The sequence below is a fragment of the Archocentrus centrarchus genome, unplaced genomic scaffold, assembly GCF_007364275.1.
Source record: "Archocentrus centrarchus isolate MPI-CPG fArcCen1 unplaced genomic scaffold, fArcCen1 scaffold_32_ctg1, whole genome shotgun sequence".
Taxonomy (NCBI): domain Eukaryota; kingdom Metazoa; phylum Chordata; class Actinopteri; order Cichliformes; family Cichlidae; genus Archocentrus; species Archocentrus centrarchus.
Window position 1 is genome coordinate 1,026,405 of NW_022060260.1, and position 26,032 is coordinate 1,052,436.

The window sequence follows — 26,032 nt, forward strand, 5'->3', positions numbered from 1 at the left end:
ACGCACCACGTGCTGCTGGATTAACGAGGTTTTTAATCAACTCAGTATCTGACTTTGGATGGTAAAGGAGCTGAGGAATATTCTAAAGGCTGAATGTAAATTATTTTGGCTTTAATGTTTAAAATCATCTTATTTTACATGTTATTATTATGATGCTTTACTACACAAGTTTATCACAGCCACACAATCCACAATATTCTCTACAGTAAAAACACACAGTGGGGTCAAATCTGAGGTTCAGCAGAGAGAGAAAATAAAAGTGTAAATCATTTTTAGAGCACTGATCTGATCACAGGGTTAGACTTACACGAGGAAAATATGAGATAACTGCCTATATGATCACGTGCATTCTAAGCATGACGGCAGTACTTCATTTCTTAACCTCCAGCAGGGTCAGGGTTGCATTTACTACCTGTCCACAGGTTTGAGGTCTGCTCTTCATTGGAGGGGGGGGGGGGTTGTTTTTGGTACATTACCAATAGTGCAGGCCCAAAGGTTAGTCAAAAAACGGCAATTCTACCCCACAGGGCAAACTTTAAAAAATCATATCTCCGTCAGATTCACCTGATATTTGGTCCACAGTTGTGGAGAACCGAACTGGAGCCAAACTGAACAGCATCTGGATCCAATCCTGATTCTGGATTTCACATATTTCTGGTCCCATCTCAGCTGAACAAAGACATCACCCTCAGCCGTTGCAGTAAGAAGCGTCTCACTGTTTGCTCTATTTTATTTATCTACTGGTTTCTGTGTACAGTGTCACGGCCGTGACCTCCCACTCCTACAGGAGTCAAATGCACCTTAGTGTCAGCTCCAGCTGCCGGCTTCTTCACCACTTAAACATTTTACATAGATATTAATTCTCAGCTGCACTAACGCAGGCTAACGTTTGATTAGAATGAAGTGTTTCCAGTCCTAAAACCTAACATGGAGCTCACATTCATACTGTGTGTAATTTGTGCAAACCTGAAGTCAGCTCCACTGTGTCAGAAAACATAACATAATTGTCTTTCAGCTGACAAGAACTAAAAATACAGAGACAATAGCTGTGAGATGAGCAGAAACTGTTTTGTCCTTCAGCTGTGTTTTCCCTCTGCAGCCCATGCCAGTGACTGCAGAATAAACGGATATGTGAATTAAACCCCATTGTTTTAAAAAGATCTGCTTCTAAATTTAGGCGCCACTCTTGTTCTCCGTCAGTGTGAAAGAATTCGCCCGTTATGTTTGTGTGTTTTATTTTCTTCCTTCCCTTCATCCCTCGTTGTCACCGCGGCTACATACATCTCACATTGTTTGAACAAGTGTGTGTGCACGCATGTGTCAAGACAAGACACACACACACACACACATATAGTTCAGCCATGCGATTTTTGCAATTAGAAAAGACACAAAAATAATTATTCTGCAGCGCAGTCAGTCGACATATCCTGAGTCGATGATGCACGGATCACGTGTTTAATAAAAAAGGTTAATCAGTTGTTAATCAGAGGATTAATAATGTGTTATTTTCTTTACAAAACCATTAATATTGTGCCATAAATATTTAACATTGATAGGTCTGTTTTTCTTTTTTATGGTGGCACAGACAGTGGAGGGGGGCTGATATGTGCTTGGTGATGCAGGGCAGAGTGAGCAATATCCAGACATTAATGTGCATTAATCATGCTTTGGTGAAGACAAATAAATTCATTCATGTTTATTAATACAACCTTGGAGAAAACAATACTCTTTACATTATTCACCGAGTTATTAATAAAGCATTTATGAACAGGAGGACCACAAAACTGAGACCGGGGAGCAGAGAGGACGAGGAAGAGCAGGAGAGAGAGGTCAGAGTCACGAGGCCAGGAGCCAAAGTTTGTGTGTGTCTGTGTGTGTGTGCGTGTGTGGGGCGGCACTGGACAGCTGGGGGTTAAACTTTCAGAGATTTTCTGCCCTCACTCTTTTTCTCCTTGACAAATTACCCTGCCCGTTTGTTAATCAAAGCAAAACAAATATTGCTTTTCATTCGCTCCATTTGTTTGAACGAACATACAGACATTCCCAAAATACTCATTCCCAGCTCAAATGTAATTAAATTGTGCCTTTAGTGAAAACATGCAGTGGTACTCCAATTAGTTGTGTTTTTGTCGTCGGGTGAAGACGGAGAATGGCAGTGGGTGCGCCTCGGGCACCGTGGTGTCCTGACATGGAAGTAAGAGAGTGTGTGTGTGTGTGTGTGTGTGTGTGTGTGTGTGTGTGTGTGTGTGTGCGTGTGAGGCTGCACCAGTGTTTGCTGAGCTGTTGTGTTGAATGTGTAAAGGTGCTTCATCCCTCCTCGGTCGTTATCTCCTGTTGGAGAAGTTGCTCACCAGGAAAACTGCAGCTGAAGTTTTCAGTGTGTTTGAAACGTGTCCGAGAATTTCTCAGCACTTCCTGTGCTGTGGGGGCTTCTACAAGATGTAATCAGACAAAAGAAGTACTCCATTTTTAGACTTTTACAGGTTTCTAATGTAGACAAATACTTGTGTGAGTATTTGTCTCACACAAGTATTTGGCTTGTGTGAGGCGCTTCATCCTCCACTGTGATTTGGGGCATGAAGCGAGCAGACAGCATCACCTTCAAACACCACCACATCCAGCTGCTGCTGCTTCTACACATGTGGAAGCCTCTGTGGGCTTTAACGGCGTCTGCTGGAGTTTCATCCAGAGCAGGCCTCACTCATCCCAAATATGAAACTTTGTTTCCTCAAAGTCTGCTTTTCTAATAATCAGCTGCAGAGCCTGATGGAGTGATCGGCTCATCAGCCAATCACAGCGGTTTCCTGCTTTTAAGGCACTGCTTTCTTCTTCCTGCTTCCTTCTACTAGACGCTGAAGGAGTGACGTGGAAACAGTACACGGCTGGCTGTGAGATCAGCTTTGTGGCTAGTGGGCGGGGTTAAAGCTGGGGGGGGGGGGACATTACGTGCACAGGTGTGTGTAGGAGGCAACCTGACTGTGTCCGAGTTTCATCTTTCTCTGCTTGATATTTTCTTCTCTTTTCTTCATCTTAAGCTCCAAATTGTATTTTTATTGAAGGGCCGTATGGATCGCTCAGCAAAATGTCATCCGTCAAGCTGTCGATGAATCCATCCTTTCATTTAACGATCAGCCCGGCTGATATGCATTTCACATGGCTCCATATATCTTTAATGGGAATCAATGGAAAGCAAATAATGCTGCAGGAGCGTGCGATGGAGAGCAGGGTTATTTGTTCCTCACCGAGTGGTTTCTTTACTGTATACACCTGGATGAAGGCAAAGAAGGCGGCTCGCGTAAGAGCCGTACATCCACTCACAGACTGGGAGGAGGAAGAGGCTGAGTGAAAGAGACAGAAAGAAAGGAGAAGGTGGAAACGATGAAGGCAGAAAGAGAGGAAAAGAAAGGCAATTAATGAGAGAGGAGGAAGAGGAGATGGAGAGCAGGAGGCTAACAAAAGGATGAAGAGAAGCAAGCGAGGAGCAAGAGGAGGGAAGGGCCGGGGTTTCAGTTAAATAGTGATTTCATCATGTGATTTCGGGGGTGGGGGGGTCTGTGGCAGCTCTAAAACACATAACTTTTTACGAAGTGAAAATCAAATATTAAAAATGACAGGCCTTATAAGTGTGCTGAGTGAGCTCGGGTCACGGAGGGAGGGAGGCGCGGGCGGCTTGTCAGCTACTATCTGTCAGGGCGAATTAGAAACAATCAGGGCCGAGTGAAAGGGAAGGTGATTGTTATTAAGCGGCGGGGCCCTGCGAGCGGGCTCCCCAGATGTGGCTGTGCATATAAAAGAACAGGAAGCCGGCAGTTTAATTCAGGAAACTTGCCGAGGCAAGCGAGCAGTGCCACAAAAGAGGAGAGGGAGGCGGTGGGAGGAAGGACAGAGGATACGGGGGGATGGGGCTTCGTGTCGCTAATATGCTGGAAGTTACTTTGATAACACGTCGGGCCTTTTGTGGAAATTCGGAGGGGGGCTGTTTTCCTCCGTCTGTGCGCGAGGAAGAGGCCGGGCAGCCCCGGAGAGGAGAATTTCAGGTGAAATAAGTCGACCTCACGATACGAGCCGCCCCGAGCTGCCGGCCGTCCTGTTACCTGTCAGGCCGCTCCCCTAAAACACCTCTGAGACAGACATCAGCGTGGAGCCATCAGGGAGGAGCCGGGGGCTGCCTGATGTGTACAATATGCTCATTCGGGAGAGGGGGGAGCGTCTGAGTGGCAGCGGGCGACCAAGAGGCACAATGGGCGCTGTGACGGAGCGCCACGGGAACACCACAAAACGTGACAGGATGTTTTAAAAGTTGAATGAAGTCTGGTGATTATCGGACCGCGATATAAAAATACAGTAAAGTTTTGCTCTGCCTGGTTTCTATTGCATTCATATTCTATTTTAAGGAGACATTTTATGTGATTGGTCTGCAGCACAGTGAAATCAGGAGAGCTGCTGCAACTATGATCAGATAAATAAAAGGCAGATATTTAGAAAAGGTGAGGGACCCACACACAGAGAACATGATGCTGTTGCATTTTGTCACTTTTTTACTGATTGCGCTCCTTAAATTTATTGTACTTTTTTTTGTTCTGTTTCCATTTTCCTGCTCTCCTCCACGTTATTCAGCTGCTGTTTTACTGTCGTATTGCTCGTGTTCACGGTGTTTTCCCCACTTTAACATTTAAACACTGGAGCGTTCACTGCAGCCTGGGAGAAAACAGCTCGCAGCATTTTCACATCATTTTTCCTGGAATCCTTACGGAGCATCTTGGCAAGGTGAAAGAAATTTAAGATTTAAACAAATAACCAGTGCCTTCAAAACGTCTGCTTTTTGGAGCGTTCAAGAATACAGTAATGAACTGTGCATGTGCTTACAGTAACACTTTGCAGTACACTTTAAAAAACGCAGTACTTTGCTGCCAGGAAACACCTGCAAATTGAGAGTGAAAAGTTTTACAGTGCACAGTGGGGGCCGATCACCATCGAGAGCAGCTCTGAGACAGAAAGTCAAGTGGATCCATTGTGTCTCCGATAGTTTCACTTAACACTAGTTAGGTGAAATCAATGGGAAGTACAGGAGGAAAAAAGAAGTGAAATGAAGGAGGCTGTTAAGACGTTTCTTTCATATAGTGCTTCTGTCTGGGAGCGTGAAGGGCTTTGATTTCTGTTTACTTTGTAGTCAGAGATATTGCCAGAAATTATCCCTCCCCTTAAGAGTGCCTGATCATCCAATAGGTGGAAATAAAGCAGACTTGTTACACGCTCCCTCTCTCCCCCTCCTGTCGTCTTTATTGTGGTGATCAGTCGAACGCTCGCCTAACACGAGCCGTCTCTGGTTTCCACCTCCCGGCTTTTTCTACTCTGTTGCCACTGCTGATGTAGCGGAGGTTATGGTGTTAAACACGGAGCTGCTAAACGTTCCCCAAGGTAATAACAGTCAGCGTATGTACGGCGCCGCGCTGTACGGCAATGGGAAGTTTCTGCCAACTGTGGAAGCCGTGGAAATGCAGAGAAAGAGCCGGGAGGGAGGGTGAGGAGGAAGAAACAGGAAGGAAAGACGTGCTCGCCGCGCTGCACGTGACGGGTTCAAAGCAGCTTTTAGTCGTGTCATCTGCTCGTCTGCTTAATTACACCTGTGATTAATATTTTTTAAATACACCTGAGAGCTGTTTTCAGAGAGTTTCCAACAGTCCGAGTCGGGAGGTGGATGCTCAGGCCGGAGAGCATGCTCAGCACTGCTCCTGCTAAACGTCTCCAGCTTCACCCTCCTGAATGGACCAAACGGACTCAGGAACACTGACGGGACCTAATGATTGTTGTAATTAAGGACTGCTCTTTTTACACTGCTGTAATCATTTTAGCTTTTTCTATATGACCTCTTCTTCTGTTGAAGTCATGTGACCATGGTGTAGGATGTTAGCCTTTCATTTCTTGTGATTGTCTTTATGCTTCAGAAATCATAAAAGCTGTGTGAGTATGTGGAGATCATTTCACTTGTAATTATTATAAACCTGAATTTTGTACAGAGATTATTTTAGGCAATAATTCAAAAACCTTCGGAGCAATCCTGTCTTGGGGCAACCGGGGAGATGCTGACTCCATCGCCCCTGCGGCTCGGTCTGTCGGGTGGGGCTGAGGGAAGGGTGGTGGCCCGTCGCCTTTTGACCCCCTCAGAGATCCTTCATATTTCATTTTTCATTCAGTGTTGGGAAAACCTTCTGAAAAGGAGTGGTGTGAGCTTTGGTACAGTGTGGCTGAAACGATCCTGCATCCACAGGATGATGATGAGATTGTTCAGTTCTCACAGCTCAGAGATTTCTATGTTTCTGCAAAATGTTGCATTATTCCACACGTTTCATCTTCACAAAGATCCTTCCTCCTCTTCCTCACACTGCATGAGAAATGTGACTTGCTTAATAATGTGGAACAACCTCTTTAAGTAGGTTTCCTTTCAATTAAGATCATCCACCAAACTAATTAACAGCGCTGTCTCAGAGAGAAAGCAGTTATATGAAGACATATGAGAAATAAAAGAAGCACAAACTAAAATCTTCACATCCCCCTAAAATGTAACGGACAGAGATGGGTCTAATGTGAGGGGGCTGTCTCATCGTGAAATCGTTCAGTAAGATGATGTCGGGCCTCACATTCATCTGTGACCAGTCGAATATGTGATCTCGTTTTTGATCGCTGGGCCTGTGAGTCGGACGACTAAGAAAATGGACGGATGGATTTGTTGAGCGTCCCGCCCTGAAACGGCGGCCGCTGCAGCACTGGCTGCTGGAAGTCTGTGCCACGAGTCACAGGTTATAAACCAGGAGACCGTGGCTTGCACCCTGCTTGGACCTCCCTACTTCAAACTTTGATCATTTTACTTCCACTGTTTTAGTTTTAGGCACTAAAAAGATGAAGGTGGGGGTTAAAGAGGGCCCTCCACACTGAGCTGGGAATCTCCTGGGAGATCCTGAGACATGAACTGAGTGTAACACTGTAAAAATGTCGGTGCACAGTAGGTGAAAATATGAAAGCAAAGAAACAAAAAGCACCAAATCCAGTTGAATCCAATCCCACATTTTCTATATGAACCCAATCCAGGCCATGTCTAAGATTCCACAACGATTAGCAGGGAAGGATGAGCAGGGATATAGAGATGTACCAGAGCAGCATTAGCCATTAATCACCGAAGGTGGAGCGGAAGGGAGAGAGGGAGCCTTAAAGACTGTCCTAGCATGACCCGGCATGGGTCTGCTACTTTGCTGTGTGGACCTCCACAGTCCAGAGTGTGGAGACCAACACTCAGAGCTACACGACATCAGTTTCTTGCCACAATAATTTCTGTGTTCAGAGGATATTTATGAAGGAACAGAGCGTAAAGTTTACATTTCTGACTGCTTAGTCTGTAATGACAGCTGGCGTTTAACTGTCTAATGCTGCATAATGCTGCTTTTCTTCCTCTACACATTTCTTTTTGTTCCTCATCTGAATGTCCCTCTCTGTTCTGCACATCTCGGCTTTTACCTGAAGCTTCATGTATTTTTAAAAAGCTGAGTCAAGCTGGGTTTTGGTATTTGGGGCTTATGTGACTCCCAGTCTGAATGAAGTAAAACATGAACACATCACCTCCCAAAAGCCTTCACTAATCACCTGTTATAATAATCAACAACCCAAATGACAGCAGTTTCTGAATAAAGGTTTCTGAATTAAAGGTGCAGCCAGTCAGTTTTGAGTTTATTTAATAGAAAAAAAGAATGTTTTACTCATAAATAAACACAGATTAGTGTGTAATTACATCTTCCAACAAACTGACACATTCTCACAGACTTAGAATTACCCGGTCAAAAATGTACAGGGGCGGGAAGCTGCCATGTTGCCCCGCCATCTTTAATACAGTGGCCATGATGGACATCGTCTTTCCACCTTATCACATTTTAGACCAGCCACATACGTAATACGCCAAAGGTGGAGAAGATGAAAACTCATAGGCGTTAGCCTGCTGTGGTGTGACAAATTTGTACCTTCCAGACTCAAGATAACAAGCATATGAACCTATGTTTTATCACCTGAGGAGGGGTCCCCTTCACCTAAGAAATAGATATGTTACAATCACTGCATCATAGCCTAGCAACAGAGTACAAGCTAACCTGTTAGTAGCCTCGGATAATACGCTGAAGCGGTCTGCCAAAAAACGGGTTTCTGATCAAATGAAGGTGTGTATTTTCAGCGATTTATTGCTATAATATAGGGCAGCTTGCCGTATATTATTTCGATTTTTTTCATTCTGTCAAGTCTTTCGTATTGAAAGATTATTTTTCAAAAACCTTGCCGAAGTTAACGTGTCAAAACACTGATGGCACATATGGACATCAATTTAAGCTATATGGACGTGTAATTTTATGTTACAACTTAAAACTGTTAAAGTTTCATCAAGTTTTCGTGATCAGAAAGTAGTTTAATGACGTAAGGAAAATGTCCATTGTCAAAGCAACGTTCGATGGCGGCCAATGCAATCAACAAATGAAAAAAAAAGTCAGTTAGTTTAGACAAAATTAAACTATTCTGTTTGTTATGAAGCTGTTTTCTTAGCGCTTACATTTTCTGTTTGCCATACTTCTGTCTCTCTTTGCTTAAAATTTCATTCAAATATTGATTTAAAGTGAGAGAAAAAATGCTAACTTTTCTGCGCGTAATGCACTTTGAGATCACAGTTTTCCACTGATTATATGGTAAAACAGTGCATGCTAATGGAGTAGTTAATCGGGTGTAACTTCATTATTATTTGTGCTATTAGTGTGGTTTTGGAATCAAAATGTAATTTTTTTCCATGCTCTTTCTATCTGCATGGGTTTCAGATGTAACTGGAAAGAATGAAAATTTTTGTAACATACCAAACATTAGCAAAAACAGCAGCTAACAGAGGTTAACAGCAGCAAACAGAGGCTAACAGCGGCAAAAACAGCAGCTAACAGAGGCTAACAGAAGCTAACAGAGGCTAAAAGCAGCAAAATCCGCAGCTAACAGAGGCTAACAGCAGAAAACAGAGGCTAACAGCGGCAAAAAGAGCAGCTAACAGAGGTAAACAGCAGCTAACAGAGGCTAACAGCAGAAAAAACCGCAGCTAACAGAGGCTAACAGCAGCTAACAGAGACTAATAGTCGCTAACAGCAGCGCTTAGCTGCTGTTAGCCTGGACTAGTTTTGCAGCTTCCTCCAGAATAAACAGACCTGGACACCAGCTGAGGTAACAGCTGACTGACCGCCTGCACTCACTACAGATGAACAGCAGCCATGGTTGTTTTGTCCTACAGCAGCCACCGTACCCAGGATTATGGGCTTGAATTGGGAGGAGTACGAAAACAGAGCTCAGTTAACTACACTCTGCAGTCTACTGACATCAGGTGGTGAGATTTGACACAGTGTACCTTTAAAAACTCATCCACAGGGTTTCTGTCACTCTGTGACCATCCCTCTCACTGCAGTGTTTTCTGATTCACCACAGCTAATGGTTACACTTCATTTAAAACTATTTTGGTTAAGATTAGAAAAATTATGTTTAAAAATATTTGCACCTTCAGCAGTGGCAGATTACAGTCTCCACCCCACCCAGTTAGACCCCAAAGCACACGCTCACAGGACTTGAGGTGGAGCATGTAACTGTTGGCTTTAATATCTTTTTAGTGGGATGTTTCTTTGTGGCTGCTGACTGCAGTAACTGCCCCCATCATAGAAGAGAAGCTTCTTAGAAAATTTATCTTCTGGGCCAGCCTCAGTGTGTGTGACGGTCTCAGTCTGGACACAGCTGGAGCAATAAGATGGCTCCAACACGAGAATTCAGCTTTGGTCACATGATAACAGAAGGCAACTGTTCTCTGTGCAAAAGCTGGGAGGATCCAGATCACCTGTTATACAGGTAAATAAATTGGATCAGTGTTTTGGCTGAATGAACCTTTTTACAGTTTTCACTGTGTTTAACATTCAGTGTCACTTCACTAAATAGAAGCTCTTTTTATATTCTGACTAAGCTAAAAGACCAGCAACAACTGGCCCAGAGGTTTTTTAAACGTCCCCCTTCAGGGACCTTTAGATAGCTAGCTAATTACAGCAGTGGGTGCTGTGCATGGATCACATGCACTTGCAGCACTGTTGGCTCACAGCAGGGGGGGTCCTGGGTTTGGGACCTGTGGTGTGGAGTTTGTGCTTTTCTCCAGGAGCTCTGACTTCATCACAAAACATGCTGAACAAGAACCTGTGTGAGCTGGAAAATAATAATCACGTGACTAAAACTATAAATGCCTAAATATTCCTTAGAAGCTAAATAGATATTTACTGATCAGCTTTGAATGGATATTAGAAGTCATGTATGTCCTGGGCCCAATGCTCAGCCTGCTGCTCTTGTTTCTGTGTGTGTGGTGTGTGTGTGTGTGTGTGTGGTGGTGTGTGTGTGTGTGTGTGTGTGTGTGTGTGTGAGCTTCACAGTAGAGTATGATGAGGCTACACACACACACACACACACACACACACACACAGATCACCGTGGTGGAGGCAAAGTGAAACAGGGTGACCATAAAACCAAAATGGCCTTCACTTAGTGTTCCTGCGCCCCCTCCCTCAGCCTGCTCCCTACACCCATTCCTCTTTTTAAAATTTTTTTTTTTATTTTTTTATTCTGTACTATGAATAAATTTACTCTGTCCCGGACATGAAAATGTCAAATACCTAAAATACACCTAGGCTAAATAGCATATTAATTTTTAATGCCTGCTCATCCTATGCTGCTATTCTCATATCAGGCCTGTCTGCCAACAGCTGTTGCTGGCTCTGTAGCTGGGAATTTATCATCCATCTAGCTAAAGGAGGGGACAGAGGGAGAGAATAAAAAAAGAGATGGGAGACATTGTTCAGGAGGCGAGGGGAAGGGGAGGGACAGATCTGTGTTTTCATGGATCCCTACCTGCATTTATATCACCCACACCTCGCAACTTTCTTCCTCTGATATACGAGTGGGATTCAATTACACTAATGCCAAACATAAATTGTTGGAGATTCGCTCCTTTTCCGCCTTCGCCGTGTGAGAAATAAGGAGCCGAGAGGTGACATTGACGCTGGAGGTAGTGACATTGGGGAGAGCGGCAGAGGGAGACGAGATCCACTGAAGCAATGTGCCAGTGTGGGTGTTGAATGCCACCCATGTGCGTTTTTAGGTGGCATGTGGTGGATGATTATCATAGATTATCACAATCCAGATTGTTACAAGTTCTGTCTGCGCACATAGCAGCAGTGTACTGTAGCTGTGTGACTGTGTGTGTGTGTGTGTGTGTGTGTGTGTGTGTGTGTGTGTGTGTGTGTGTGTGTGTGTGTGTGTGTGTGTTTTGGTTTAAGACAGAGGGCCTTTGGGGATAAGACTATGGTGAGTGAATGACGAACAGTTGGAGTGTGTGTGTGTGTGCGTGTGTGGTGTCTTGTTCTTTTATCCTGACAGTGGGAGAAGCAAATATCGTACAGGATGTGGAAAAGCTTCACGCTCAGGACATTTTGCTCCTGGCTGAGCAGCTCCCCACTCAAACACACATACAGGTGTGTGTGAGTGGGGAGCTGCTCAGGTATGTTAACACCCGCCCAGGTATATCTGGAGACTCGTTTAAGTTTTTTCTTCATCTTAAGAAAGACGAATCCCACAAGTTTATTCTGAAAGCTCATCTGTTGCTACGAGTTAGCTCGTCTCATTTTCACGGCGGTTATTCTGGTGACTCAGAGTCTCCGTCCCAAATTTTACGTTTTTATTTCAGAATTAGTTCATGATTTTCCCCTCCTTATTTCATTTGTACACAAGAACGATTTTCATCAGACCCTGATGTGGGTCACGTTTAAAGGTCTGAGAGGTGGGGTGGACTGAATCATTCGGCTTCAATCGTTTTCATTTCAAAAAGCTCCATTAGAAAGATTCCCCGAGGAAGCCCCCCGGGGCTGCCGCCGAGTAGAGCCAGGACTACCGGCTCGGAGGAGGGGGGGTTCACGTGCAGGTGGAGAGACTCACTGATGCGACCGTCGCTCAGGACAAACTGTATTATTGACATATGTGACGCCTGTCACTTCCACCACCTCGCCAACACCACAAACAGAGCCTGACTGTGTGGGAAACACTGCAAAGCTCTGAAATGGTGTGACTTACCTTAATACACCAACTGCATACTGGTGTGCAACCTGTCTGTTAGGATGAAGGGGCCTCCGGCTGTCGCTCCTCACTGACTACTGCTCACTGCGATGGCCACCTGGAGGGAGAAACAGAGGAGGTGATAATGAAATATAGACCTGAGAGGTGAGGAGGAGAACGGACAGTGATGGGTGGAGAGGGAGACGAGCGCGAGGTGGGGGGGAGGGGGCGATGTCAAGATGGAAATCTAACAAATTCAGTAAGCGCTGCTTCAGAGGTCAAGGGAACGCAGCAGAAAAGGTTAAAGATGAAATCAAAGCTGGGGCGCTGCGGTGCCCGGAGGCGCAGCTGAAATCTATCCCTCCAAGGCAAGGCCACCGCTGACGCGAGGCAGACAAGAAGCTAAATACTGCACGCCACTCGGGGATCTTTCATTTTCAACCGATCAATAAGGGCTTATATTTATCAGGGCCTCCAAGCAGCTGCCACGTCTGACAACCCTCCACTTCATTTCTGCACTCCTCCTGCCTCTCTTCTTTTTTCCTCCAGCTCCTCCTCTCCTCCTCCTCCTCCTCTTCACCCTCACACGCTAAATTGAGACCCATCGACCATGAAAAGGGGCAGAGACCCTGGACTGCCATTAACCCCCCTCGTGTCACTAGACTGCCTAACACACACACACACACACACAAATGCCCTGGAGATACAATCGTGCTCTGCCTCCCCCATCTTGAAGAAACATGCCTTATCATATGGCCTTGGCAGAGACACCAGCACCAGTGTCTTTTGTTCCTCAAGCTGCCCATGCACCCAAACACACACACACACACACACACACACACACACACACACACACACACACACACACACACACACACACACACACACACACAGGCAAACAAACATGTAGACACACAACCTCCTCTCACTTTTCATTTCTGTACATCTGTTTTTTCCCCCCAAAATTTACTTGAAATAAGAAAAAATGTCGGCTCTGGAACGACTCCTATAAATCTGAGGAGCATTATGAGACGGGGAAGATTGGGTTTAGGGTCTGAGTTAAAATAACTGGCTGTCTAATCATCTGCACAACAATATTTGCTGTGAGGCATTCTAAATAGATTATCGCTAGTCCATCTGTGTCATCATTGATTTATAAGGCATTAAGCTGCTTGGGGAAGAGATAGGGCCTTGCCTTCTCTGCTGTTAAAGGGGCTTCTTGTCGAAATCAGGGGCATGGCAATGGAACAACTGTGGCACCCGTCTAACCTCCCCTTTAATCGTGAGGCGAGAGGAAGTGAAAATAGGACGGGCGTATCTGTGTTTTTTTTTCCTCCAAAAGGGAAGTATGAATCCAAATTTTCAGCATCTCTTTTGTTTGGCGATACAAAGAGACGGGGAGGAGGGGAGGAAGTACAGGAAAAAAAAAGAGAGAGAAACAAACAGCACACACAAACACACACGCACACACACACACGCACGCAAAAAGAAAAAAAACAAGGGACATCATTAACATATGAATGCTATATGCAAATGGTAGGGAGAGAGCAGATGTTGTTGCATTTAATTGACCTATATGTGAATTGTATCCAAACCTTTCAGTGTGTTTCTGGGCCCGCTGAGTGCAGCTTTACTAGCTTCTAGTAGCACTCCACATACAGCAGTGATTTCATCAGTGTTTAAACCTAAAGTGGAAGATGACTGAAGGAAAAGGACTCCTGACACCTCCACGTTTGGCCCACCGCTTTCTCCTGTTTCAGTAACAGGTGGGACAGCACAGAAACGGATTACATTTAAAGGGGGTCTAAAAACGTCACGGCTTTAAATTTAAGACCACTTTAACCCTCCAAGTACCCCCACCCTGAATATGTGATTTCTGCCTTCTGAATACGGTCCTAAATCTGAGCAACAGGGAGGCAAATAAATAAAAGTCATTAAAAACATCCAAATTAAAATAAATCCTTCATCTGTGTCTAAAGCACAGGGTTACACCTCAGCGTACACCTGTCTGAGCTTCATTCAGCCTCAGCTTCAGCTCACTGAGGACTTGTAGGCTCGTCCACATTACTGTCTCCATTCTCATCATGGGGGGGGCATTTTAGCCTTCGTTCCTCTCCTGCACCCACCCACTGTTACTCTGAATGAATACAACAGCACGTTTCACAGGGAAACTATTCTTTAGTTCTTTACTCTGTAGAGCTCTACAGAAAAACAGTATGATGAGCTACACACACACACACACACACACACACGCGGTTATAGACTAAAGCAGGCAACAGTAGATAAAAGAACTAAAATAGTGTAAATCTGACACTCGAGCTTATGGCTGGTGGAAAGCAGACCCTCTATTGACTTTCCTCCACTGAGAGCCATAAAAACATTAATCATATTTTCCAGGAGTGGACTTACAGATACGTTCAGTCTTTACCGCGCAGACACATTTACTGAAGGCTTCTTTATAAGCTGCTTTTTTATGTTTCTATCAGCCAACGTGTGCATGAGCATTTTAGGAGATCTTACTGGAGCTCAGAGTTTATATATATATATTTTCTTTTTTGAAGCACACCCACTCTACACAGAATTATACAGAATGAAAATACCCTGAATGGCTGCAGAACAACAAAATACTACAAGTAGTATAAAACTGGGGGATAATAAGCTTTGTATCTTTCTAAATTCTGCTATGGACTAATTATATTATATTATATTATATTATATTATGTATTTCACAGTGTAATAGTTTTAGTGACCGAGTAGTTTTGGTGGTTAATCGAAGCAAACAGGAAGCTGAACGTGGTCTGATTCAAATCCACCACGAAGAACTCCTGCATCAGTCATGTGACCTCCATCCTATTTTTTCCATCGCGAAACATGAAACACGCATTGAAAATCAATTCAAATAAAAATCAGGGGAAGAAAACAGAGTTCTTCATAGCTCGGTCCATTTCAGTTCATAAGGTTCAGTTCACAGACTTCCCTCCAGGGTCGCTGTAAGGTGACGACGCTCTCCTGATCTCTGCTTCTTTTACTCGCCAGAAAAAAAAAGAAATCATCAGAAAATGAGCAGCAAAGGAAGAAAGCAGGCCGCTGATTGGTCAGCAGATTCCTGTTCTACAAAGATCTGCCTGGTTACAGAGACCCCAAGCAAACTGGACCAACATGGGTTTACAGCATGTGTGAGGCAGGCTGAAGATGAGGAGGACCAGCATCTCCATCACACACCACACTGTCTGCAGCGCCTCAGCATATAGGAAAATATGGAGAAAGTGGGAAACCCCGAACCATAGCACCTACTGACAGGAGAGCAGGGTGCAAAGGTGAGTGTGGTGAACACGTCTTAAATGTACATCATTTCCATTAAAAGACGTTAACCGAGTCTGCAGGGATTAGCACCACCCATGCTAACAGGCTAACAGGGTCAGACATGCTCCGTTTCTTTGAGATTTTAAGGTCAAAAAATAATTTTACTCATCTATTTCAAGATTTTCTTTATTGATTTGCGTTCGGTCTTTAAACTTCAATCATTCTGGTACGTCTCCTGTGTCAGCGGCACGGTGGTGCAGAGGTTAGCCGGTGATTCTCCGCTGGCTGCGGATATGAGAGAGAGAAAGCTCTGAGCAGCAGGAAAGTGAGTAAAATAAATGAACAGTTTTTGCACCTTTTTTCAAAGGTCCATTTCTGAACGGGTTTGGGCAGCAGGGATCAGACCACCGAGGCCTTTACTGCCACCTGATCCATCCACCATGAGGCGGGTCCGCAGCCTCCTGCCGGGGCAGATCTTACTCTGGGACAGGAGAGGGAGGCCTGTGCTTAGACTGCTGCAGCCTGGACCAGAGGGACAAAATGGATGGACGGATTTTTGTAGCATTAAATTATAACCAGAGGATCAGTGCTGCTCTCCATAACATCTGAAGCAGAAAGTACAAGAACGTACGGGTACAACAGCAGTATCCAGTGACAAGCTGCTGTACCCTGAGAGTGCAGGTAACCTGCCAAGGCCTGGAGACAGAGGGCTTTTTAAAGCTCACAGATGTTCAGGCCCTCAAACCTCCTCAAACTCAATTTTCTGGTGCAGGTAGAAACTCGAGCGGCACGAGGAGGGAGAGTCACGCCTTTACATCGAGATGTTTGCACGGGTGAGCCATGAAAAACACAGATGCTATTTTCATCTGTGGCCTCCACCTTTTTATTTTTCTATTTCCCCTTCCCTCCTTCTGTCTCCCGTTCTATTCTTTTGCACCGACAGACCCCCTTCCACGCTCATTTCCAAGCACACACACGCACACACAGAAATTCTCAGGAATGTCATTAAATTGTATTAAATAGCCTTTTGTCCAGGGGCAAGGACCACCCGATATATGATAATACATTAAGGCCCCGGTGCAGCAGCCACTGAGCCGAGACCATCTTAAGAACGTGCAGGGTTTGTGTGTGTGTCATTGTGTGTGTGCATGCGTGCATGTGCATAACATGCTAAAGAAGTGGATGGCAGTGTGGGGAGAAAAAAAGGTGGAGTAGGGAGGATGGAGAGGGTAGGGGAGGGAGAGAACAAGGTGGCGTGGCTGGCTGCCTGCGCATGTGGCTCTCTAACAACTGTGACACATACTAATAGAAACATACCTAATAAATTACAAGCTTTCAGAGTCTGGCAAGCTGACATTTTCTCTGTGCGCGGGACAATTTCATATCTGCGGCGCAAAGTCGAGAGCCTGCTGGACCAAATTGCATCACACAGAGATGCCAGAGGATTAGCATAAAAATTAACACTTAAATTTCAGCTTATTGTCAACCCCACTCCTGCACCGGCTGCCTCACAACAATCAATTCCTCTTAGAAATCTGATTAGATTCCATGACGCTTATTATCCCAGTCATGTCTGCATGCCCCATTCACTACACCATTGGCATAGTGAGAGCACTAGCTGCCATGACTGCCCAGACCATTTGTTTAAATGGAATTAATTAGAAAATAAATCTAAAGGTGTGGCATTTCTTTGACACGTGATGCTTCATTCTCTGTCTGCTTGTTTATCTGCTGATTTCATGTCTTTGGTCCGCACACAAATGCTGTGCAGTCCACTTCAGGGCCGCCTGAGCTCCTCGCATCGGACGGTCAAACAGAAATATGAGCAGTGATTGTTCACAGTTTCCCTTCTTTATAGAGAAGAATGAGCTCAGAATGGACGTATTTACACTACAATCTCTGTGATTTGCCTTATTTATAAATGCCACCGTGGTTTTCTCATCACCCCCCCTCCCCCCTCCACTCCAAACGAACTTCACATTTTTTTATGTTTACAGCAGCAGAGAAAAAGGGGCTCATCTCATGAAGCTGTCGCAATGAAATATTTGTCAATATCCCTTTCTGTTGAAGCACATTGCACAAGTATGTACTAATAGCAGCGTGCACATTGGGTGGCTTTGCTAAGACTCTTGATTGTTTAGACAAATGGCATTTCATCGCATCCAGATGTCTTTAAGCTGTGCTCAACCGCCATCGCTGCTTTCCAAGGCGCAGGCTGAATGTATACAAACATCTCCTCATAACTGCATTCCTCATCTGGGCCCGCGAGCGTCACGGCCCTCGTCACCGAGCTCGGACGGCGGCCAGCACGGTTAACATTTGATACTCGGAGTTTCTTACGGTTATCTTCGCATGGGCTCGGAGCTCTTTAATATCAGTTATGGGGCCCGTGGAGGGAGAGGACAGGAAAAGCACACAAGTGCTGGCGAGCGAGGTGCACCCTGGCCGGGACGGGCATTATAACATAACAGTGGTACAAAGGATCCCGAATAAAGACGCCCACAGGGCTGAGAGAGGGAGAGAGACGAGAGGGAGAAGGAACAAATCGTCTGATGTTCTAAGTGGATAACAACAGCTCCTGCTATGCAGCAGCGGAGGCGCAGAATAATTTAAACCAGCTACCCGGCTGCCCCCCCCTCCCTCATCTCCTGGCCACCGCTCTATTCTTATGTTAACACGGCTAAAGCGGAGTGGGCCACCCAGCAGCACGGAGCAGAAACTTAAGTCCACACTTGAGGAAAAATAATCCATCTCGCCGCCTCTCTGCGCTCACTGAAACTTTCCTCACTTCCACACAGAGTGCAGCGCCGGGTACGGGAAGGGCTCGAACACACCCGTACATTTAATGCGCCTTTAAAGCATATTACTTTTCAGACGCCAGTTTGAAGAATAATAAACGTGCTGCTTAACTCGGCTGTTTTGCCTCTCGGTTAATGCCCCGCAGTGGCGGGGAGGGGGCGAGAAGAATTCATAAGTCTTTAAATGCAGAATAAACACTGCTTTCTTTGTTGATTGTGGAGCTCTGTTGTGTTTTTTCTTCCTCCTTCTTTGTCTGTGGAGCTCTCTCTTCGAGCTGCTGTTGTGTTTGGTCTCCAAACAGCACATGTGAGGTGCACACCTCGCTGATATTTTATAGGTTCAAATCCCCGAGAACGGGAGAGACTCATATTTTATACCAGCGGTTTATTTTAACGGGGGCTTGTAATTAACGCAGCATGTCCTCTATCTCCCAGCCATCTATGCCAAGGCCTTTATTTAAACAACTTTATTGTGAAATGTTTGCGTTCTCAGCGTTCGGCCGGGGCCCACACACAGAATATTATTTCATACTTCAAGGAGAGGGTAGGGGCTTGTTGGGGGGGGGGTTGGAAGAGTTTATGCTCTGAGCAGTTATTGTTTTTGATTACAGCGAGACTCTTTTTAAAAAGGATCAGGCCCAGTAACCTCACACTCTCACACACACACACACACACACACACACACACACACACACACACACACACACACACACACACAGGCACTGAAGATGTGAGAAGCTGAAGGAGAACCTGTTTACAGAAGGAGTGTGCGAACCTGAAGCTCTGCTCGGCCCAAATGTACAATCTCAGCATGATTTATGGGAGTAAGATCACAGTATTTATGTCCAAACCGGAGCACTTGTATAATGCCACTGCTCGGGGCTTCTTTTTGGAGAGCCTGTTTGTGTTCTTACAAAGTTTAATGGAATTTGATGGGGAGATTGAGTGTTTACACTTGGTCAAAATGACCCTGAGTTAACACCGGGCTCCACAGATATTTACAGTAGATCAAACCGTGAGATACGAGCACCCTGCGACCCACATGTGCTGACCCCAGACTGCGCAGGAAAAAATGGCCGTGGCCCCCCGTGCTGTGGCCCGCTGCTTTCTTTGGTCCTGAGTTATCGGCTCGCACCTCTGGGCTGCATCTGCGGGGGGGGCAGCCGTTAAAAGGACGGCTCCTCGTGTGTAAATTTGGAGACGCGAGGTTCTCAGTGAGGTTCTGCTGGCCGCGTGGAGCCCGTCCTTACCTTCACTATCGGCTGCACGTTTTATTGAAAGTGTTGCTCTTAAAAAAAAAAACAAACCATAAAAGCACATTAAAGCTCATTCAGGTTACATAATGGGTTTTAAAGTGAGAATGAAAGCCATGTGATAACATATATTAAACACACAACAGTCTGACTGAGCGTTAAAATATTTCTGATTCAATTCTTTGACCTTCATAAAACACTCACAGCAGATATTCTATTCATATCATCTAATAATAGAGCATCCATGCTTATAATACAATATCTTACAGGCCTTCCAGTGCCAGTGCATTAGCATGCCTGCTGGCCAGCAGATCAGATGGATCACAGATTGCCTTGGGGATGCTAAGTTTAGTGTCTGCTGCTTTTAGCACACAGAGGAGATTGACAGGAAAAACCTGTGAGAGCGAATGATTCATGACAAAGGTTGTGAGTGAGAAAAGCTGCTCTGCTGCAGCCCGCTGAGCCACCGAGAAACACTTCAACAAATGGATTTCAAGAGAGTCAGTGCAAGTGATGCTGTGGGCACCGCTGTGTACAAAGACTTCTCACACACACACACACACACACACACACACATACACACACACACACACAAGGACTGAAGGCTGAACAGCCCACTTTACACACAGCCTCACCCCATGGTTTGGGTCTTCTGACACTCATGCACTCGTTCCCTTTTTGATGCAAAGCTCCCAAAAGTAGTTTCTTGATATTTTCAGGCTCATGTCGTGATCTATATCTCAGTGTGTTCTACAAAGATGCATGTCAGATGCTACAAATGCTTCTATTGAAACAGACCGATCAACACAAGATGCAAAAATATTTAAGAAGTTTCTTTCTGTTAAAATAAAAACTGGCTAAACTGGTTTCACTCAGTTTCATCCCAGTTCAGGCTGGTACACATGAAGCCAGTGTGGAAATGTTACAAGAAACAAAAATATTCTTATTCTCCTGAATAAGAAAGAGTGGATGAACACTCACACGCGTGCTGCCTGATGTCTGCTGATGTTATTTGATGTGTAAATTCAGCATGACCATTTCCTTAAACGAGACTTGTGACGAGACAGAAGTACGTGAGCAGGTGGGGCTGCTGGGAGGGCAGAACTGAAATCTTCTGTGAAGGTCAGAGCGGGTCAGACTGTAGACCGGCTAAAGTTTGCATCCCAGCTGTGAGAGCAGAGTCAGATTTAACATCAGCTGCTCTAAAACCTGTGAACAGCCAGCCAGTCAGGCCAGCAGGTTACTCAGCTCCCTGGACTGTCTTCAGTTAGGGTCCAGTTAGGGCTGGACCTGCTGATTTAGCAGAAACAGGAAGAAATACAAAGTCAGCTTCCTGTGAAAGGCGCTAACTGCTAACACTGAAGTCAACTACATCCTGCTGAGTTACATGTGAGACAATTGTGGAAAATAGCCCAACCAGATTGTCCAAATAATGTCAGGCTCCCTGAGATTGGCAGATGGAGAAGTGTGATTCATCCCTCCAGAGAACACGTCTCCACTGCTCTAGAGTCCAGTGGTGATGTCCTTTACACCACTGCAGCAACACTTTACACCACTGCATCAACACTTTACACCACTGCATCAACACTTTGCATTGAGCTTGGTGATGTAAGGCTTGGATGCAGCTGCCATGGAAACCCCTTCATGAAGCTCTCTCTGTTCTTGAGCTGATCTGAAGGTCACATGAAGGTTGGAGGTCTGCAGTGACTGACTCTGCAGAAAGTTGGTGACCTCTGTGCACTATGACCCTCAGCATCCTCTGACCCCACTCTGTGATTTTACGTGGCCTACCACTTCATGGCTGAGCTGCTGTTGTTCCGAATCGCTTCCACTTTGTTATAATCCCACTAACAGCTGACTGTGGAATATTCAGCAGTGACTGGACTTGTTGCACAGGTATCATCCTATCACGGTACCACGCTGGAGTTCACTGAGCTCCTGAGAGCGACCCATTCTTTCACTGATGTTTGTAGAAGCAGTCTGCATGCTGAGGTGCTGGTTTATACACCTGTGGAGGTGACTGGAACACCTGGATTCAGTGATTTGGATGGTGAGTGAAGACTTTTGGCAGGATCGTGTATGTCCTTAAGATGTGCTCGTACCTGCTTCACCCTCATTCCTTCTTTTTCCTTTATTTCTTGATACTGATCTTCCTTTCCTTCCTCTGTGTCCTCTCCTCCGAGACCTTCCTCCAACTCCTGCTCCCCTCCCCCACACAGAGAGGCGAGGCCATGAGGGGATAAAGTGAGATGTAGACACTTCCTTAGCCTAGTGGAGGCCAAACAGATCGAAGATGATGAGCACCTGGCTGCTGGGTAAGCCTCGAGCTAAGAGAGCTAAGATCCTCTGCCTCCTTTTTCTTATCACCTTTCCTTCTCCTGTTACTCTCACTACCTCTCTTTCTTTGTTTCATTTTAAACATGCACCTCTTTCCCAAATGACTCACGTCTGGTTGAATGTGGATAAATACAGTCACAAAAGCCTAAATCTACTGCTGTGCTCTTCTAAAACAAACACAAAAAGTTAAAGTGCTGTACTGCAGGAAAATTAGCAGTTTTTTTACAAGCCTAACTGCTTTACTAACTATTTAAAGGCATAACTTCCACACAAACACATTCCTGAGAGCTCTCCAGCCCAACGAGCAGGGGTGGCGGCCGCTCACCAGCGCTCCATCGATCCTACCTGGATCCGCCAAACTCTCCACTGTGTCATTCAAACCTTTTCAATTTTAATCACCAGCTCCAACATCACAACAAGTCCCTGTACTGTCACACACACACACACACACACACACACACACACACACACACACACACACACAGGAAATGATGGCACAAACACACACAGAGAGCAGCTAGTGCACACTCTTACCACCCACAGTACTTCAAACACTCTTATCATTCCATTCCAACACACACACACACACACACACACACACACACTCACACACACACACACACACACACTCACACACACACACACACACATACACACACACACACACACACACACACATACACACACACACACACACACACACACACACTCACACACTCCTTACACTCTAAAGATGCAGATGCATGTAAGCAGATTTCTACAGACAACAACAGAGACTGTTCTCCCAATGCCAGCTGACAAATAACATCAAGATCTATGTGCACACTGGCACAGAGTGTGTGTGTGTGTGTGTGTGTGTGTGTGTGAGACATAAAGCCATGTGTTATCACCTGGCCCTGCTTTGTGCCCAGACTGTAGCCAGTTTTGACCTTGAGCACCACCATATTCATTACATCATTAAGTTACCTCTTCATTAACTTTTCATTGTTTATGGAGGAGGCTTTGGGAGGCAGGGTAGATGTGGGGTGAGGCGGGATGGAGGGGGTCTGATCCACAGCTCGGTTATCTGGGCTCCGTTCTCCCTGCACTTCCACTCAGAGGTTTTTGTGGTTGATTTTCCAAACTGAAACAGGAACACATGCACTGTGGACTTCCGGTTACGGTCGCCGCCCAGTAATTTGTCGCTCTGCTGAAACCTCTGATAATTACTGCTGCAAGGTTTTTTGTAGCAAACGGATCTTCTGGATTCTGTGATGGAGAGCTGTGGCTGAGACGACGAAGGAAAAAGGCCAAACAAGGAAGCTGTGGAAGCTAACGAAGTCTGGTGTTAGCCGAGGAGTGGACCACGGTGCAGAAATGGGCAGGTTGGGGAGTTTTACTCTAAACCCGATGGAATTAGAGCAGCCGTGCCACAGATGAACAGATGTCACAGGCTGAGCTGCAATGATCTGCAGCTGAAGACAGCAAAGAATAAAACTTTGGAGGAGAAACTAGACTTAGAGACCAGACTGTGAACGAAGAACCTGAGGCTTGTGAACCTGGAAGAGGGCCTGAAGGATCAGATTCGGGCACCTTTTTGTAAAGTAGATACTGGAGATGCTCAAAGTTTTTCTGGAAAGTGTTCACTGGGTCGAACTGGAGAGAGATGCTAAAGTTCCTCAACCAAAGAAGGTAATTTATTCTGTCTGAATGAGGAAAGATTTTTTTACATTATCCAGATTTGTGCTGTGGTAACAAACTAAAGGAGTACGGTTCAGTCCTCCAACAGCTACAAAGTCTGGGGCTGAGACACGTTTTAATGCAAACTACCACCTAACAGAATGTGAACTGCAGTCTATAATGATCAACCTGCAACTTATGCCAACAGCACCCCTTGAAATTCCTAATGGGAACTTTGTCTACAAAAATGGGAATGCTGTCTCTCAGCAGCAGTTATTGCTGCAACTGTGCAAAAATTTTAAATTCTATGGGGAGGTGTTAATTATTATTTGACTCTCTGAGTGAAATCATCAGGATTTAAAATCCTTCTCCTCACCTACAAGGTCTTGAATAATCAGGCACGATCTTATCTCAAAGACCTCATAGTACCATATCACCCCAACAGAGCACTTCGCTCTCAGACTGCTGGCTTACTTGTGGTTCCTAGGATACTTAAGAGTAGAATGGGAGGCAGAGCCTTCAGCTTTCAGGCCCCTCTTCTGTGGAACCAGCTTCCAGCTTGGATTCAGGAGACAGACACCCTCTCTATTTTTAAGATTAGGCTTAAAACTTTCCTTTATGATCAAGCCTATAGTTCATTCACCGTATTTACTTTGTTTATACTCCACTCTATATTTAATCATTAGTTATTATTAATCTCTGTCTCTCTCTGCCCTCAGCAGATGACCCCCCCCCTCCCTGAGCCTGGTTCTGCTGGAGGTTTCTTCCTGTTAAAGGGAGTTTTTCTTCCCACTGTCACCAAGTGCTGCTCATAGAGGGTCGTTTAGACTGTTGGGTTTTCTCTGTATTATTGTAGGGTCTTTACCTTACAGTATAAAGCAGCTTGAGGTGACTGTTTGCTGTGATTTGGGGCTTTATAAATAAAATTGAACTGAAAAATTTAGTTGAATTTGAATTGAATTTTGATGAGAAGATCCAGAGATGATGAGCTGAGAGCTGAAGGATGCAGTAACGTCAGATCTGATCTGCATGGCGTGGGCCGATCAGAAGTAAAATGTGGCCCCGTGTGAAAATAAGCCCTCCACACGAGTCTCCTCAGTGATTGTGTGTGGTGTGCTATCATACATCATCCATCCATGTATCTGAGCTCTGAACATATTTGTGAGGGCTGGCCTTGTAGCCACCAGGCGCTGTTGTGCTTCCACACCACTCGAGCTTTCTGTCATTAGCGATGCATCGCCCCGACAGCACACACAGATTGTGTTTAAAAAAAAAAAAAACTGTCCTTGCCAGCCGCCATCTACCATTGCAGGCCAATTATAAATGGCAACTCACTATACAGCACCGCTCACTCACTCCCCCCTCTCACTTCCTCTGTTTAGCAGTGGTGTCTGGCCAGACTCCACTGCTTCTCTTCAATAACAGGGCTCGATGTCCCCTCGTGTTACAAGCTGCTGAACGCTTGTTAGTTCACACTTTTTCACAGAGAGCTCAGAGGGGGAGAGAGAGCGACAGACATTTACACCAAGAGCTTTTTCCAGATGTAAAGAAGGTGCAGCTCTGATTTCACCTGAGCCGAGCTTAAAATGTGAAATTATGATCTAAATACTCAGACATCCCTGATGGAGATGTTTTTGCCTTTCAGTTAGGCATTTCCTTAGTGCTACACGTTAATCTGTACTCAATACATGGATACCAAAGCGCGATCGTTAAAACAGGACACAATGAGCACATCTAGGATCTGATCCTAGTGCAGTTCAGTTATATGAGCACATTAAATGTGACAGGTCACATCTAACATAGAAGTAACTGCCTTTTAATGTTATTTTTTATGTGTATGAACATGCACATCACAGCCAATGAAAACACTCTAAAGATCAGTTGCCAATTACTGAACCCTAATTTACACAGCAAAACGAATCCTTCAGAAGAAACTGAGGGAGGAGGAAAAATGGTTAAAAAATTCTCTGGAGAGATTTTAATGGAACTTTAAAGACAGCAAGTTATGCACAAAACGCAGCTCAAGAACAGGAAGGATGTCGTTTCGCTGCCTGTGTCTCTTTACAGCCTGAACAGCACGGAGCCGGGTCCATGAACACCTGCCGTATGAGCTGGACCGGACTGCAGACAGCGCCCTCACAGCTAACGGAGGGAAACGCCATCATTTAAGAAGAGTGTTAAAGAAACAGTGTCTGACGCTGGCCCCGCCCCTTCAAACGACCACGCACATTAAGCCTGTATTACAACAGTTAGACGTAAGCGACTTCGAGCAATACGGCGTGTAAAAGATCCCTGATGTAAAACGCTGAGCTTCCTAACATGGTCGATATAGGAGAGCTAAAAACGCTCTGAGGCCTGAAGTCTGCGTGTTTCCAGACCAAATGTGATGTTTTTGTGTAAAGACTGTCGCCGTGAGCGGGCAGATGGAGCTGCACGATTCTACACAGAAACAGGACCAAAGAAGAAGACGGAGAGAAATCTGAGGCTTGCTGCTGTACTCTGGGAGGAAGCTGCTCTCTCATTGGCTCAGAGCTGTTTCTGTGA

The 26,032-nt window shown here is 45.2% G+C and overlaps 1 protein-coding gene across 6 annotated transcripts in view; it reads right to left on the minus strand.

The window, feature by feature from the left end:
- znf536 (zinc finger protein 536) overlaps positions 1-26,032 on the minus strand; it is a 206,650-nt gene that overhangs the window by 117,781 nt on the left and 62,837 nt on the right. For all 6 annotated transcript variants that reach the window (XM_030724132.1, XM_030724136.1, XM_030724131.1 and 3 more), the window contains one exon: positions 12,157-12,256. The gene's annotated coding sequence lies outside the window, so the exon portion shown is untranslated. The remainder of the gene's footprint in view (positions 1-12,156; positions 12,257-26,032) is intronic.